Source organism: Pleurodeles waltl, chromosome 11 (assembly GCF_031143425.1).
Source record: "Pleurodeles waltl isolate 20211129_DDA chromosome 11, aPleWal1.hap1.20221129, whole genome shotgun sequence".
NCBI lineage: Eukaryota > Metazoa > Chordata > Amphibia > Caudata > Salamandridae > Pleurodeles > Pleurodeles waltl.
This window is the reverse complement of record NC_090450.1, coordinates 142,409,514-142,425,246: the sequence shown is the minus strand read 5'-3', so window position 1 is coordinate 142,425,246 and position 15,733 is coordinate 142,409,514.

The following is a 15,733-nucleotide window of genomic DNA, read 5'->3' as shown; positions in this document are numbered from 1 at the left end:
GATATACCTGGAGCAAGTGCGGCACAGGAGGGGGACGGCAAGCAGACGCCAGTACAAGACATGACTTCTGCAGATGAGGTTTGGTTAAAGGTGACTGGAGATGGGACAGAAGTGGACAACAAGGACGGTTGGGGCATAAGAAGAGGCCCCCTTATATGGGCTTTGCGATGCCATTATGTTCACATGTGGCTGACAAGACGAAGGCTAGACTTTGGCAACATGAGTATGTGGATGTATTCAAGCTACTCCATAAGGACATACAGGCGAAGGAGGGCTTCAAAGAAGAGGAGTGAGAGTTAGCTCGCCGGCCCAGGGTACAGATCACTATGGAAAACTGGACCTCAGCTTTTCTGATATATGCCAGTATCTATTGCGAGAAATTTCCCGACAGGGCCATTGCAATGTTTAAGTACTTGGACATTATACGCAAAGCCCGAATGCATTTTGGGGGGTTCGCCTGGCTGAGATATGACGAAGAGTTTCGGGCAAGGGTAAGTGTGAATCCAGACAAGCCGTGGAGGGATGTGGACTCAGAATTGTGGTTGCAGTGTTTTTCGCTCACCAGCCTAGCCGAGCAGTGGAGAACGGCCAGGGGTAGGGGGATGCAGGGTGCTACCTACGCCAATTAGGCTGGAGGTCCTGCTGCCGTGGTTGCGCATGTACAAGGATGGGGACATAGCATCCAAATTGGAGTGGAGTTTGAAGGAAGGGTTTTGGATATGTTATCAAGGGCCGAGAATGAAGAGATGGGCGGACAATTTGAGGTGTGCCACAGAAGTGCCTTGGGTGGTTGCAGAGAAATTGGCTAAGGAAGTGTCAGAAGGCAAAATTGTGGGTCCGTTTTTCGAATGGCCTCTGGAGAATCTGATGATTTCACCTCTGGGTGTGGTTCCCAAAAAGACTAGTGGTGAGTTATGCCTCATCCATCACATGTCCTGGCCAGAGGAGGTGTCAGTGAATGACTTCCTCGCACCAGAGGACACGAGGGTGATGTACGCATTAGTGGACGATGCCATTCGGCTCGTTCGTGGCTGTGGCAGGGGAGCTGAGCTGGCAAAATGTAACATTAAAGCAGCCTTTCGGCTCCTGCCTATCCATCCTGAGGATTTTGCACAATTGGGCATGCAGCTGGATTGGGCAATATATGTGGACAAAGTACTCCCGAAGGGCTGCACCATTTCATGTGTGCTGTTCTAGGCTTCTAGGGCCAGATGTAGGTAGCCGTTTGCATGGTGCAAACTGCGAAAATCGCAGTTTGCGCCATGCAAACAGCCTAACGCGATGCTCATTCCCAAATTGCGAGTCGGTATCGACTTGCAATTTGGGAATGCAACTCGCAAATAGGAAGGGGTGTTCCCTTCCTATTTGCGACTCGCATCGCAATTCAGAATTGCTTTGTGACCGCGAATGCGGTCGCAAAGCAACTCGCAGTTACCACCAGTGTCACACTGGTGGTAACTCATTCGCATAAGGGAAGGGGGCCCCATGGGACCCCTTCCCCTTTGTGAATGTCGACAAAAATATTTTTTCAGAGCAGGCAGTGGTCCTATGGACCACTGCCCACTCTGAAAAAACAAAACCAATGGTTTCGGTATTTTTTTCATTTTGCAACTCATTTTCCTTTAAGGAAAACGGGCTGCAAAATGAAGAAAAAAAAACTGCTTTATTTAAAAAGCAGTCACAGACATGGAGGTCTGCTGACTTCAGCAGGCCACCATCCCTGTGAGTGCAGGGACTTGCTCTGGGGTCGCAAAATGCGACCCACCTCATGAATATTGATGAGGTGGGTCTTTGCGACCCCATAGCAAGTCGCAGACGGTGTCTGAGACACCGTTCTGCATCCGGGATTGTGACTCGGAAATTGCGAATCGGACAGACTCGCAATTTCCGAGTCGCAATCTCGGAGTTTCCTACATGTGGCCCTTAGTACTTTCTTATAATGGGTTTTCGTTAAGGTGAGTGGGCATCGGGAAGTGACACCTTAGATAGACGATTTTCTGTTTGTGGTAGGCTGGATCGGGTTCCTGTAGGAAGGCTTTGGCTGGGTTTGAAGGGCTGGCCTGGGAGGTCGGGGTTCCTTTGGCTCCGGAGAAGACGGATGCTGATTTTCTTAGGGATAGAACTGGACACAAAAGGCTTAGTTGCGAAATTGCTGGGCTGGAAGGTAGACGAGTTTCTAGAGTTCCTGAGACATATCCGTTCCTTGCATAAGATTGCCTGGTGCATGGCACAACAACTTCTGGGTTTCCTCAGTTTTGCATGGGGGGTGGTCAGGGAGGCAGAACATTTTGCAGGTGGATGGGACTAGCTATGTCTGGTGCCTCCCTTCCGCATCACAGGATTCGCATGTCAGTGGGCATGAGAGAAGACATCAGAGTGTGGGAGACATTCTTGACACAATTCAATGGGGTATCCATGCATTTTCGGGAGGCGGACACAATATGGCATGTTCAAAAATTCTCGGACACAGCATGGGCCTCTGGTTTTGGTCTTTTCTGGGATGGGAGGTGGTGTGCAGAGACATGGCCTGAACATTGGTTGATGCAAGGCAGGAGCATTGCTTTCCTGGATTTTTTTCCTCTACTGGTGGCCTTGACAGTGTGGGGGGACGAACTGGCCGACAGGGCTGTAGTGTATCAGGTGGACAACCTGACAGTGGTGGAATTTGTGAACAGACAGAGGGAAAAATACATTAGGGTATTGTGATTACTGAGGCATTTATGCTCATATGTTTCTCCTTAAATGATATATTTAAAGCAGCACACATCCCTGGGGTGAACAATGCAGATTCCCTGTCTCATTCACAGTGGCGACATTTTTGCAGTCTGGCACCAGGAGCAGAGCAGCACAAGACAGTGGTCCTGGCAGACATTTGGGAGTTGGGGGCATGATGATCATTGGGCTGGTGGATATGTCATTAGCGGAATCTACTCGGAGCAGCTATCGCCTGGTGTCATTGGAGTTTCAGAGCTTTGAATGTTTTGAAGGGGATTTCTGGTTACAAGACAGCAGCGCACTTAAGTTCCGGGTGTTGTGTTTTGTTTTGTTTCTGATACAGAAGGGTTTGTCACCTGCCACGATTGGTGGCAAGCTGGCAAGTGTTTCCTTTTATGGGAAATTGTTTTTGGTTACGACCCGGCCAAAGATTACCTTTGGGGGAGAACGCTAAAAGGACGGGGTAGGGCCAGAGCGGGGTCAAGCAAGTTGGTGAGGAAACCGATCACGTTTGAGTTATTGGTGGAGTTATTGTACGTTTTACCTGTTTGTTGTATGGATGCTCATGATCTGGCATTGTTTCATATGTGCATGGTGTGGATGTTCTTTGGGGCTTTTCAGGTGTCTGAGCTTTTGGGTGTAGGAAAAGCTGTGGGCGTGAAAGTGGGGGAAGTCTGCTTGAGAGGGGGTTGCTTGGGCACATGGCTCAGAAGGTCAAAGACCGATCAGATAGGGAAATGCAAATGGGTGTGGTTGAATAAAGGGGGGAATGCAGCTGCTTGCACGGTCCTGGAGTGGATGGGTTTTCGAGCACAAGGAGTGTCAGTTAAGGGTGGGGCTTTCAGCCACTCAAACGGCGAAAAGCTCACAGCCTTTCAGTTGTTGCATGTATTATGATTGGCTTTGCGGCAGACGGGGAGACAGGCGCAGTGTAATGGAACTCATTCATTTAGAATAGGGGCATCTACAGCGGCAGCTCAGCTAGGCTGGGATTGGTCACAGATTAACAGGTTTGGTTGGTCGAGATCCCGTTGCTGTGAGCAATATGTGAGGGCTTGATGTTGGGAAGGCAGACGACAGGTGGTAGGAGAGTTACTGGTATCTCGAATAAGGGGGTTTGAGGGTTGTCAACATTGTATTAACGTTTGCTCTCTTTGCAAGTTGTGTGTGTGGCACCAGGAGTGCACAATGGTCACCGTGATGGTTGGGCATTCCTTTGTACACTAGGCCACAAAATATGCTGAGAAACAGATTTACGGACGATCTTTAGGACTGCCTAGTAGCCATCATAACATTTTGTGGTGGGGGAAGAGCGGAATGAGGTGCGGGAATTTACTTCCTTTTTTAACGTCTATCATGCCGAGTTGGGGTTGTCCTGATCTTCTGCTAATACATCTTGGAGAGAATGATTTGGTGCGCTTTTCGGGGCTCACCCTACTGCAACATATGCAATGGGACTTGGACTTGCTTTGGCAGAAAATGCACGGTACTTGCTTAGTATGGACTGAGTTTGTGCCTAGGAGAAAATGGAGAGGGGCAATGAAACATGGGGACATTGAGAGGGCTCGGAGGAAGCTTAATCGAGCTATGAGGGTTTTCTGCTGGGCGCATGATATTAAGGTGTGCAGCACGAGGAGATTACAGAGGAAGAAGAGGGGCTTTTCAGGAATGATGGTGTGCATCTGTCCAATTTGGGAAATGCATATTACTTTACAGAGCTTTGTTTAATTGTGGGAGATTTGTGGGGAGAGAAGATGTGGCTCAAGGATAAGGTCTCAGACGTGCAATGTTACAGTGGGGCAGCAAAACGCCTAAAGGGTTTGGCTGGGTGGAGGTAGATGGGGGAGGGTGGAGAAACAGATGCGGGCCTGGACACCCTTCCAGAGGGGAAAAAGAAGCAGGTGAAGGGTGAGAGCGTGGAGGATGCCCGAAGCAGGTAGGGGATGAAAGGAAAAGGGGGATGTGTAGGGGGAATGGAAGTGGAAAAGTGAGGGAATGAGTTGAAAGGAAGACTGGAGAGAAGCTTCAAATCGGGTGGGGCTTAAAGGTGGAGTTTGATTTCGTTATGTTAAATGTTATGTACAAGATGCAATCCTGTCCTAAATAAATGGCCTTTTACACTACGTAGACTGTGTCACTGACTATGTCCCAAATGAGGCCTTAAGAAAACCCTGGATGCCAACATGTCTACCTCAACAGATGTCAATATGTGAAATGGGCTTCAAGAAAGGAATGAGAATCCTAACGAGGCAGGTGTTCTCATTTAGTAAGGAATTCTACAAAGTCTAGAAAAATCTAGAAGTAATAAAAATGTGTTAAAGTAGGGTTTAACTGTCAGTGGCTCAGTGCCTTTATTATTAACATTCCTTTTCCATTCCCATAAAAAACAGATTGAAGCTGCCTTGTAGGCGCAGGCCATGTTGGAACAGGCTGAGACTTCAATTTATTCTGAAGGTCATTCTAAGTTCACATCATTATACACACTATATGCCTGGCCAACCCTTCAGTTTTAAACATATATTTGGGTGTGACTCAAATTGCCTCAAGTAACTGGGGAGAAGCCTGCTATTCCACTTTTTGTGTGGCAGATTTATGTTATTTCTGTCATATTGTTCCTCTCCATCAGACTAAATTAAATTTCCTGCAAGTTTAAAATGGTATATGATTGTGTGTTACAATAAATACAAGTTCAGCTAAATGAGCATGAGCATATGGAGCGTTCCCCACCAAAACCATTTGCAACTGGTTAAATGGAATTTCCAGTGGAGACAGAAAAACAGTGGTGTTCAGTGACTTTGTGAAAGTCCATTGACTTCTTCAATGAGCGAGAGCATGTAGTGCAGTTAGTATAGTGAATGCAGTGCCCAGATCTACTAAGACTGCTCCGGCCAAAGTGACGCACTGGCTTGTAAACGGCATGTGCTGTCTATGGTTTAGCACTAAAGGTACTTTGCTGTGGAAAGGTGACCTTTTCACATCACCAAAACCATGTTGTTTCACTTTGCTCCACTGGGGCTGATCATCGCAAGCACCCAAAGGTTTTGATGCAAATCCTGATCTACTAAGATAACCAGATTGGGCTACTGCTTACTTGATGCTGGCGCAAACAAGGGGATATGTGTTCATGTCATGATGCACTGCATGTATGCTTCGGTGCACAGCACACGTCCAACGCACGGGGACCTTCTACGTTTGTCAATTCATATGAATTTGTACTGTAAGGTTATAGTTGCAGTACAAATTCCATGCAATACAGCTCTCCTCTGCACCATGATGCAAGGATGAGGGTCACATAAGGCATCCTGATTGGAGCACCTGTGCAAAGGATGACAACAGCAGCAGGCTAATCTTAGGAAACATGGCTGTGTGCCCAATACAGCACAGTAAATTGTGATGCTGCGATACACTCACTGCCTGAATATTTTTTAAATCTGCACATTGTAACCTGCTAAAAGACAACCAGGCAACCCAAATGTCCTGTTGTCTAAAAATAAAAACATTGAGGTAATTTCTATAAAAGTGAATGGACTGTGTGTCGCTAGAGATTAAAAATAAAAAAAATCGACAAGAGAAGTAGAGATTAGCCAACAAAGTCTGTGAATATAACAGTTTATTTATGTGGGAGTTCTATAAGGTGTAACAGCCGCATTAACGTTTAACTTAATGCTGGCACCATAAGGCATACACCGCGAACGGTATAGGTGTAAAGGCTTCAATTAATCTGAACTACTTGTAAATCCTTCCAGTGCATTCCATTCTTTCGTTTTTCATTCTCATGTCCTTGGCACCAGCTTGCTTTCTGTCAAAAACATGCGGGCTGAATTAGACTTTTATGGATGGCATACTCATTCGACAATGTGATGGATATCCCGTCCACCATGTTGAAAATGCCACAGGATATTATGTAATTGTAATTCAGTGAACCGGATATCCGTCAGGGTTCCGATGGAGTATCCCATCCAGCAATGTATAACTCAGGCCCTACCTTCTGTGCAAAATGGTGGCCCAGATCAGTATTACTTAGCTTCAACAACCTGATTCTCGTAGCAACATCCTGCTGTAACACCCTTCCACTGAAAGAAGAATCCACTGAATCCAACCTTATGTTCAAGAGGATGATTGAGAGCCAGCTCCTCTGACTGGAATAGTTGATGTAAAGCCTTACTTAACCCCACTCCACGAATCGAGCAAGAGCAGCATCACGGGTGACTCCCTGAGATCTGTCTGACTTCTGAAATAATGCAAACTTAGAATTACATCATAGTTCCTCTTAGTTTGGCCAGCTGCCATAAGAGGGTGTAACACAATATCCCACTCTAATGTTGCCTATCCACCATCTTGGTTTACGCACCAATCCATTACTGGTAAATCCTGCTGCTTGTTCCAGCTATGAATAGCATTTATTATACCAATCTTTAATCAATCTAATAGGTATATATAAAATAACTACAAAGCCTTTCTTTCTTTTTTTCTAGAAAGCTCAGAATTATTTTATGGCAGGAATTCCTGAGGTGGATTTAGAATTTTAGGACTGGACTGACTTCAGTGTGCTATAGTTATGTACAGCGTGGTATTCTCATGTCAGGTGAAGCCTGTGTAACTGCCTTATGCATAGTATCCACAAAGATCAAACGAGGTTTCTCTGGCCTGCATAAGTGCGGGTAAAGTGGTCTGTAGGGAAAGGGTTTCCCAGTGTCATTTTGCAGGACCGAGCCTGATTTTACGATCATTCACCTTAACAAGCGTGTTAAATATATCTTGAGTTTCCCTGCAGGGTGCTCTATAAGGGTGGGGATTAGAGCATGCCACCTTCCACCTAAGATTTGTTAGCTATTGAAGTGTTCATAGTGTGGAGTCTCGAGGGCTCAGTGGAAAGGGTCTTGTACTCTTCCAACAACCTTTGCAGATGTGTGTCAGAGCTTTGGTACTGTTGCATTTCTGACTCTTCTGATTTTTGTCTGCAGTATTTGTTCCTAATGTAGGTTCTGGCAGAGCCCGTGCCATTGTAGGTGTACCCATTGGATATATTTGGCTATTTAATATGTTGGTTAGAGGGCAGTTTGTCTGATCCTTACCTATCTTCCTTTCAGGTGGGAGTGAGGGACTTTTTTTTGAAAGTTCAAGATTTTTAGTTTCAGAGACTGCTGAGCATTTGGTTGTCACAGTAGAATGTTGAGGCTAGCCGAAACCAATTTTCAATGCAAAAAAATAGGTAACACTAACACGATGGCAATAGTATGCCTTCACAGTTGACAATTACCCAAAAGCTGTTTTCACTGTATTGGGAAAGCCAGATTTTCCAGGAACAGATTTAGTTGAGAAAAAAATCCTTGTTTGAAATCTACACACGAGGAAATGCTACCACAATGATTTAACACTATTTTTAACTTAGTTCCAAAATATAATTCAATGATGAGAGTAAATGTTTGATTACTGTAATGGAAAAGTGACTTTAGGAAACTGTACATTGTGCTGTTTGAGTAAACTTGTTTAGAAACAGTTTGTCCCAGCCTAGCTCCAGAGACTGAATACACACTCATGACAGATGTGCTTATGACTTATGTTGATAGCAAGAACAGTGATCTGGAAGGGGGTCAGTGTCAGGATTTGTAGATTTTGTATGGCAGTGTCAACCCTCTCTGCCCCCCAGAACACGGTCCTCCCACTATGAGATGGGATACGAGGAGAAGAACTAAGTAATGGAAGGACATGGGAAAGGAAGCCAGAGAGAGAAGAGACAGAACATTACATCCTCACCGGATGCATTTGTGTCAGACTTCAAAGCACTCTTCAGAGAGTTCTCACAGACTGCTATCTCATGCAGCTCAAGGGTACATTATGGCTAAATAGAACACATAGATATTTAGTGCCATCTACAGAGATCAGTGAATGCAATACACTTTGACAGTATAAGATGCTGTGCTTGTCAGTTTCAGAGTGGTGGACTTCTGTGCACATAAGCCGCAGTTGTAGGAAGCCTGTACCTTGGTTGGTGAAATCGATGTTGATAGCAATCCTGGGAGCAGGAGCTAGAAGGAGAAAAGAGCAAACAAGACAGCAATACAAAATGTCATTAGTTATTAAGTCGACAACGGGCAAAAGGTCATGGAACCGAGGGAACCAACAAGGAATTAATCCTGGTCTCATGTAAGGCTTTGGTTGAATTCCATATATGGCACGTGCTCAAAACTTGAATCCATCATCCTGATAGAGGACAGGTTCGCCTGATGCAGATGTCTCACTAGACTGCAAGCCAGCACCTCGTGAGTCTGTGCAGCACATCGAGCAGGTTTAATGTGAGCATGAGGAGCTGCGGGGCCAGTGTCAAAGCTCTTACACTCCGGTGTAAAGCACAAGCCTTACATTCGTGTGAAGGGCACCCACCTGCACTTCCTCCCTCCGGCTCTGTGGTTCTTACTTAAATAGCGTGTCCCCATTTTCATGGTATGGAAAATACAACCTTCAATCCTAACATGAAATGCCCTAAATCTTCAGGGTCGGCAATACTCCATTGCAGATCCATAATTGTATTCGTTTTGTCATTGATTGTCAAAAGGCATCTTTACTGTCTGTCCAGCAATGGAGTATGTGCTTCAGCACCCCTTTTCTTGTCTGATTTACTGCTCCAGGCTAAGGGAGGGTCAGAGTTTCACAAAATGGGTTGTGTTTGTTCAGGAGCAGCTGACATTTCACCTTTCAAGTATCTGGAAATCCATGAATACATTTGAGCTGGTGCTTGTGCAGAGGTACATCATGCACATGTGCTAGTACAGTAGTGGGATTTGCAGGTATTTCTCTGCGGGGCAAGAACCGCACACTCTTGACGCGGGTGTTTGCCCCACAAACTGGAATGTCAACCCAAACCCCTGCTCCCGTCCCAACCTGCCCAGGGGCATTTCGCCACCTCCAACTGGTGCACTGTTTAGTTATGCACTGCAGTGCTGGCGGGAGAACGACAGTTGGCAAATTAAACACAGCACAAAGTCAGTATACCTAGCACTTGATACACAGAATACAACTACATTAAAAATGGAATTAGCAAACAACATTGATTGCCAACTGGCTTGTTTGTAGGGCTCCTTCATGTAATGCCTTTACACTTGCTGGAGTCCTTTTTAAACATAAAACATGGAAAGGAATGCCAGTTAGCTTGTTCATATGGTATATTCACATATTGCCTTTACACTTGGTGGAGTCAATATCAAACATATATCTATGCAAGGGAACAAAATAAGAAAGGTGAGGGATGTAACAACTGTGGCTAAACTGCTACTGCAGGTGAAGGAGCCAGGCTCCATCCCTTGGAAGGTGGACTTCTTAAGTAACACCACTGCCTACTATGCCCTGGAAGTCTGCCCTTGACTTTTCTAAGATATTCACCCAGGCTCAAAGGAAAGAGAATAACAGCTCCATCAGCTTTTCTTCTGTAAGTACCCCTGTCTCCACACACTAGGCATCCCTCTGCCCTCACAGGTAGGAGTGTCAGAACTAAGGAGGGCTTACACAGAGCTTCCTTCGATGGGAAGATGCTAAATGGGGTTGTCAGATAATGAAACCATTCATTCCAGAGCTACCCTAGACATTCAGGCTGCATCCCCCGCAGAAGGGAAAACTAATTCTAGGCCTGACAGAAGGAAGGACATCTTCTTTCCATGCAGGAATGGGTACGGGAAGAGCCAGATCTCCTGCAGATGGAAGACAGCAAGAACCATCTTTGATGAGGTACTTTGGGTAGGTAGTCAGTAAACCATGTGAGGAAACGCTGAAAATAAGGTGAGGAGTCAGGATTGGTTATATAGAATCTTCCAGCCATAGCCTAGTGTACAGGATAAGACATATCACCTCAACACCCTCTCCTCAGGACACTTCTGGGCCAGGGAAGAAAACTTCTTGAAGAAGACTGTGCCTAACTGCTGCAAGTAAAATGACCCAAAGAATCCTGACTACAGCATACTTCTTGAGACTGGAACTACTTTCCAAGTTTAAGTGGGTGGCCTCCGGTTACCTGCTACACAGACACAAGAAGCACAGGATTCCTGACTCCAAGATCCCTGGTGGGTGCGGCTGCAACAAGTTGGTGTCTCCCAGGCACACTCTGGCCCGGGGCACAGGGCCTTCTACCTGTGTGCCGAATCCATGGTCTGATGAGACTGCAGCAACCTCCTTACTCCAGGGAAGGAGGTGAAGTTTAGCATTGGCTGGCAACGTACATACTCGGTCAACAGCACTACCCCCACTAGTGCCGACCCAGAATGGCAGGCAGGCAACTGGGTTCCTCTCCACTCGGCAAAAGGTGCTGAGCAGCAGTCTGATGCAAGGTAGGACCTCTCTGCAGCCACGCACAACTAAATGCGGCCAACCACAGAGCACCTTAGCCAGGGATCAGGCAGCGCTATCATTTAAAAAGGGCCACATACTCAGTTCTCACTGGGTAGAGTGCTGACTCATACAGCACAAGCCTTTACCGAAGGGAAGGTGAAGCGGGCACGAAGTTCTTGCAGGTCCTCAGGCATTTAAAAAGGCAAGGGGCGAGTGCAAGTCAACGAGCCTTTGGCGAGTTCTTAGGGAGCCCCAGCATAGGGGGAGCAGGCAACAGACCACCGCATCCCACCTTAATGGCAAAGTGGTAGTCTTTCTTTCAGCCCAGCAAGTAGGCAGTAGGGCAGAACAATCAAATGGTTGGTAAGGATGGCAGTTTCTCCTGATAACTCTCCAGGGCCTTTGCTAGGACAGGTTTTAGGGAGCAGCTAGTAGCAGGGAAACAGCAGTAAAGCAATCCAGTGAGTCTTTTGGGCTACTCAGCAAATAGCAGGTAGCAGTGCAACAACAGAAGAGCAGTCCAGATGAGTCCTTTGTGCAGTCCAGCAGTCCTTCTGACAGAGATTCAGTCCCTGTTCCAAAAGTGCTCTAAAACTCATGGAGTGAGATCCCCTGCACTTAATCTCAAAAATGTCTTTGCTCAGGGTGTGACTTCAAGAGAACCCTTTCAAGTGAAACACAACCCCTTTCAACCCAGCCCTGTCTCCAGACACCAGTAGGGGGTATTAAGCCCATTGTATGAGGGCAAGGCACAGCCTATTGACAGGTAAGGTGTGAACGACCCTCCCTCTTCCCAGCCCAGGAGGACTATCAGTATGCAGGTACCTCTTCTGTCACCCCCAGTCCCTCCTGTGTTATAGCTGTCTAGAAACTATGCACAAGTGTAACAGTCACTCTGCCCTGGATGTGGATTGTAGTCAGTCTGCAAAGCACTAGAGCTGTAAGCACAGAGAAATGCCTACTTTCTGAAAGTGACATTTATAAAATAGTGATGGAAAATCCAACTACACCAGTAAGCAGGATTTCTAACTACCATTCCAAACATACCAAACATGCCCACGCTGCTCCTCACAGATCAGAAATTACCGCTTAGACATCTATAAGGAAATTCCCAACACTGCCCTATGAGAGGAGCAGACCTCACAGTAGAGAAAAACAAAATAGGCTGTTTGTCACTACTAGGACATGTAAGACATATATTGTATTGTATTGTATTGTAATCGTATTTATATAGCGCATACTACCCCTGACAAGGCGTCGAAGCGCTTTTCGATGAGTAGCACGCTACTCCGGAACCCAAGAAGAATTAGTGATGGATTAGTATAGTTAAATAATGAGTGTCCATGTCCTACCTTTTACATACACAGCACCCTGCCTGTAGGACTATATAGGGTCTGCCTTAGGAGTGACATAGGTGTAGTAAAAGGGAGTTTATGCCTTGGCAATTAGTTTGAACTGCCAAGTCAAGGTGGCAGTAAACTATGCACTCAGGCACGGCAGTGGAGGCCTGAGACAAGTTTGAAAAGGCTACTTCTGTGGGTGTAACAATCAGTGCTGCAGACCCACTAGTAGCATTTAATTTCCAGGCCCTGAGTACATGGTATACCACTTTACAAGGGACTTTCAAGTAAACTAAATAAGCCAAATGTGCAACCCAATTATACCAAGTTTTTTGGGTGAGAGCACATGCACTTTAGCACTGATTAGCAGTGGTAAAGTGCCCAGAGTCTCAAAGCCAACAAAAAGAGGGCCAGAAAAATAGGAAGGGAAAGGCATAAAGTTTGGTGATAACCCTGCAGAAAGGGAGATTTCAAACATGTTCCCACCCTAGAAAACGACTCTCATTAGGGCTGTAAGTGCAGTGGACCCGGGCCCACTGTATTCTAATTATACATAAATGTTACTACCCAATACGACAGCAGCTATACGCATTTCCTTGCTTTATAAAATACACGGATCATGCAGGCATTGCATTTTTAGTTTATAACACTCTGGTCTTATTTGGAGTTTGGCGGGTGCAAGACATCCACCAAACTGTGGTGAACTTTCCCTCCACCTTATTTAAAGTGTTTAGGTTATGGGCTCTCTAAATAGGGCACATTTGGCATCTGCTGCATTTTGAAGGAGGTCTGGCGTCCACTAAACTCTAATTAAGGACATTTGATTTCACATGCTCTACCTCTTGTTACTATATGCTCCCTGTCTGATGAGATATCTGAAATTGGAGGTACGAGAATGCAAAATACTGCAAGTTTATAAATGCTTCTTATTTGAGATAGTATTATTTTGGAGCTATTGCAACAGATGTCTTGGATCCTTGTCCATCTCCTCCATACCATTAGCAAATTCAGGCGTGCTTCCTGTTGGGGACTTTCCTGCCCTCATTCCAATCCTTATGTCTCGAGAACTGGAATGCTGCAGAAATCAAGGAATGTGTTTTGTGTGGGGTTTCAAGATGAAGGTGCTGAGGCTGCCCGATGCCCGGTGCTGAAGGACAAATAAACTTACCTCCCTGTGTTTCATTATCTTGTCCTTTCAGTGGTGTCGATTTCAGGACAGAGGTACCCAGTGTGAAGCCACCCTCATGAAGTGCTGATCCACATGGTATCTTTACGGTGCCATCTTCGGAGCTTCGTCGGAGTCACTTTGGCAGATTGGTTGCCAGGGCAAGGCTTTGCAGGTACTTTTGCACTCCCCCATTCCATGCTAGGTTTGTGGCAGTGGACCACTGCTCTCAACCACCTCCATCGCCACAGCCTCCTCAGTCGCGATGCGTTAGCAACTCACATCATCTACATCCGCCGCCAGTGCCCAGTGGTGATTGGCACACCTTGTGTGTGCTATCAGTGGCTCCGTGGTGATTGCCACCCATAGTATGTGCTATCAAGGGTTCCTGCAGATAACATACCTTAAGAATCAGCAGTGAGAGTTTTATCAGCCTGTGAGCTTGTTACTTTGGGAGTATTTGCTGGAGTAATTCTGGCATCCTTACAATCTCTGTTTGGCACTGTTTGAAAGAATTACACTACCACCTCCATTTTTGTCAGTCCCAGACATCCCACCACCGTTAGTTGAGAGTAATGTCATGAAGCATTTGAAACTTGTTTAGAGGCCATTGATGGTGATACCTATACTCAAAGAAGAAGGAAGCCTTGCTCACATATAACCTTTGCTCTGACTGCGCAAACATGCTAAAAATGCTTACTGTGGCAAGTGTTTAGTGCGGGAAGGCACTGGGGAAGACAGAGACGGTCAAGTGGTGGATGAATGTGCTTCTGTTATAAATAAGTTACACAAAACATTTAACCCTAAGAGGAATGTAGTACTAGAGTAACATAAATTCCTTCAACGGTCTCAAGCACCAGGAGAACCGATAAATGAGTTTTTAGCTGCATTACGTATGCTAGCTGTTAGATACAATTATTATGATCTAAAAATGATTTTATAGGGCATCAGTTGATTGATGAAACCATTAATACAAATATCCAGGAAAGATTATTAGCGGCAGAAGAGCCCAGTTTAGAAACAGCACTAATAATTGCGAGGGGTATAGAACATTCCCATCACTGCATGATTGAGAGAGAATGAACGCTACATCTCATGAGGTCAAGCCCATTACTAAACAGGTAAACAAACAGGTCATCAAAACCTTCTGTGGACAAGTCACATGCTATTAACATTCGTGGCAGTGTAAGAGGCCGAGGGACAATTCCGATATGTTGTGTTTTAGGGGTGGGGGCAGATTACATGTAAACTCATATAAGAATTGTCCTTCTATCAACCAAACATATTAGAGGTGTGGAAAAAAGGGTCCAGGATGAGGAAAATCACATCACACAGAGATCAAAAAGATCGTAATAAACCTGTTGTAAAGTTCATTGCAGAAGCTATGTCTGATGATGATGAATGTTTAATATTAATATTGTCAGCACCAGAAAGCGATGAGGGTACCAGCCATGTAGTTTCTATTTGTGATGTTAGAAAAGGGAAATCTCCTTTATTTCACATTATTATACAAAATGCTAAGGTGACGGTTATGGCAGATCTGGCTCGCTTTTAACCTTGATTGGTGAATCAGAGTTTGCCACGTTACACATTCCTCATCTTGATGATTCACATATCAAGAGTTTTGCATACGGTGGAAAAAGAGTCGAAGTGATAAGGCAATTCATTGCCAGTCTGTGTTTTGACAGCAAAACATCAAAGGTACTGATTAAGTAGCAAAATATGGGTCCAACCTATTAGGGTCGAATGAGCAAAGGGAATCGGACATAATTCTCGATCCTAATCATTCCGGCTGGTTTTATCCAGACAATAGGGGTCATAACGACCCCGGCGGTCAGTCCTATAGAGGAGGTATTACCTACCTCCACTAATATGACATTGGCGGTTTGGCCAAAGACAAACCACCAAGTCAAAACACTGACCGCCACGGCGGTAAATTCCGCTGGGCTGGAGACTTCAGTCTCCAGCCCAGCAGCCGTCACTAGGCCGCCCATGGCATTTTGATCCCGCCCACCGCCATGGTTTCCGTGGTTCCTATACCGCCATGGAAACCATGGCGGTAGGCACTATCAGTGCCAGGGAATTCCTTCCCTGGCATGGATGGGGGTCTCCCCTGCCCCCTCCCCCTCTCAGGAGTCCTCCCCTACCCTCCCACTCCCGACCCCCTGCACATATACACACATACACGCATATA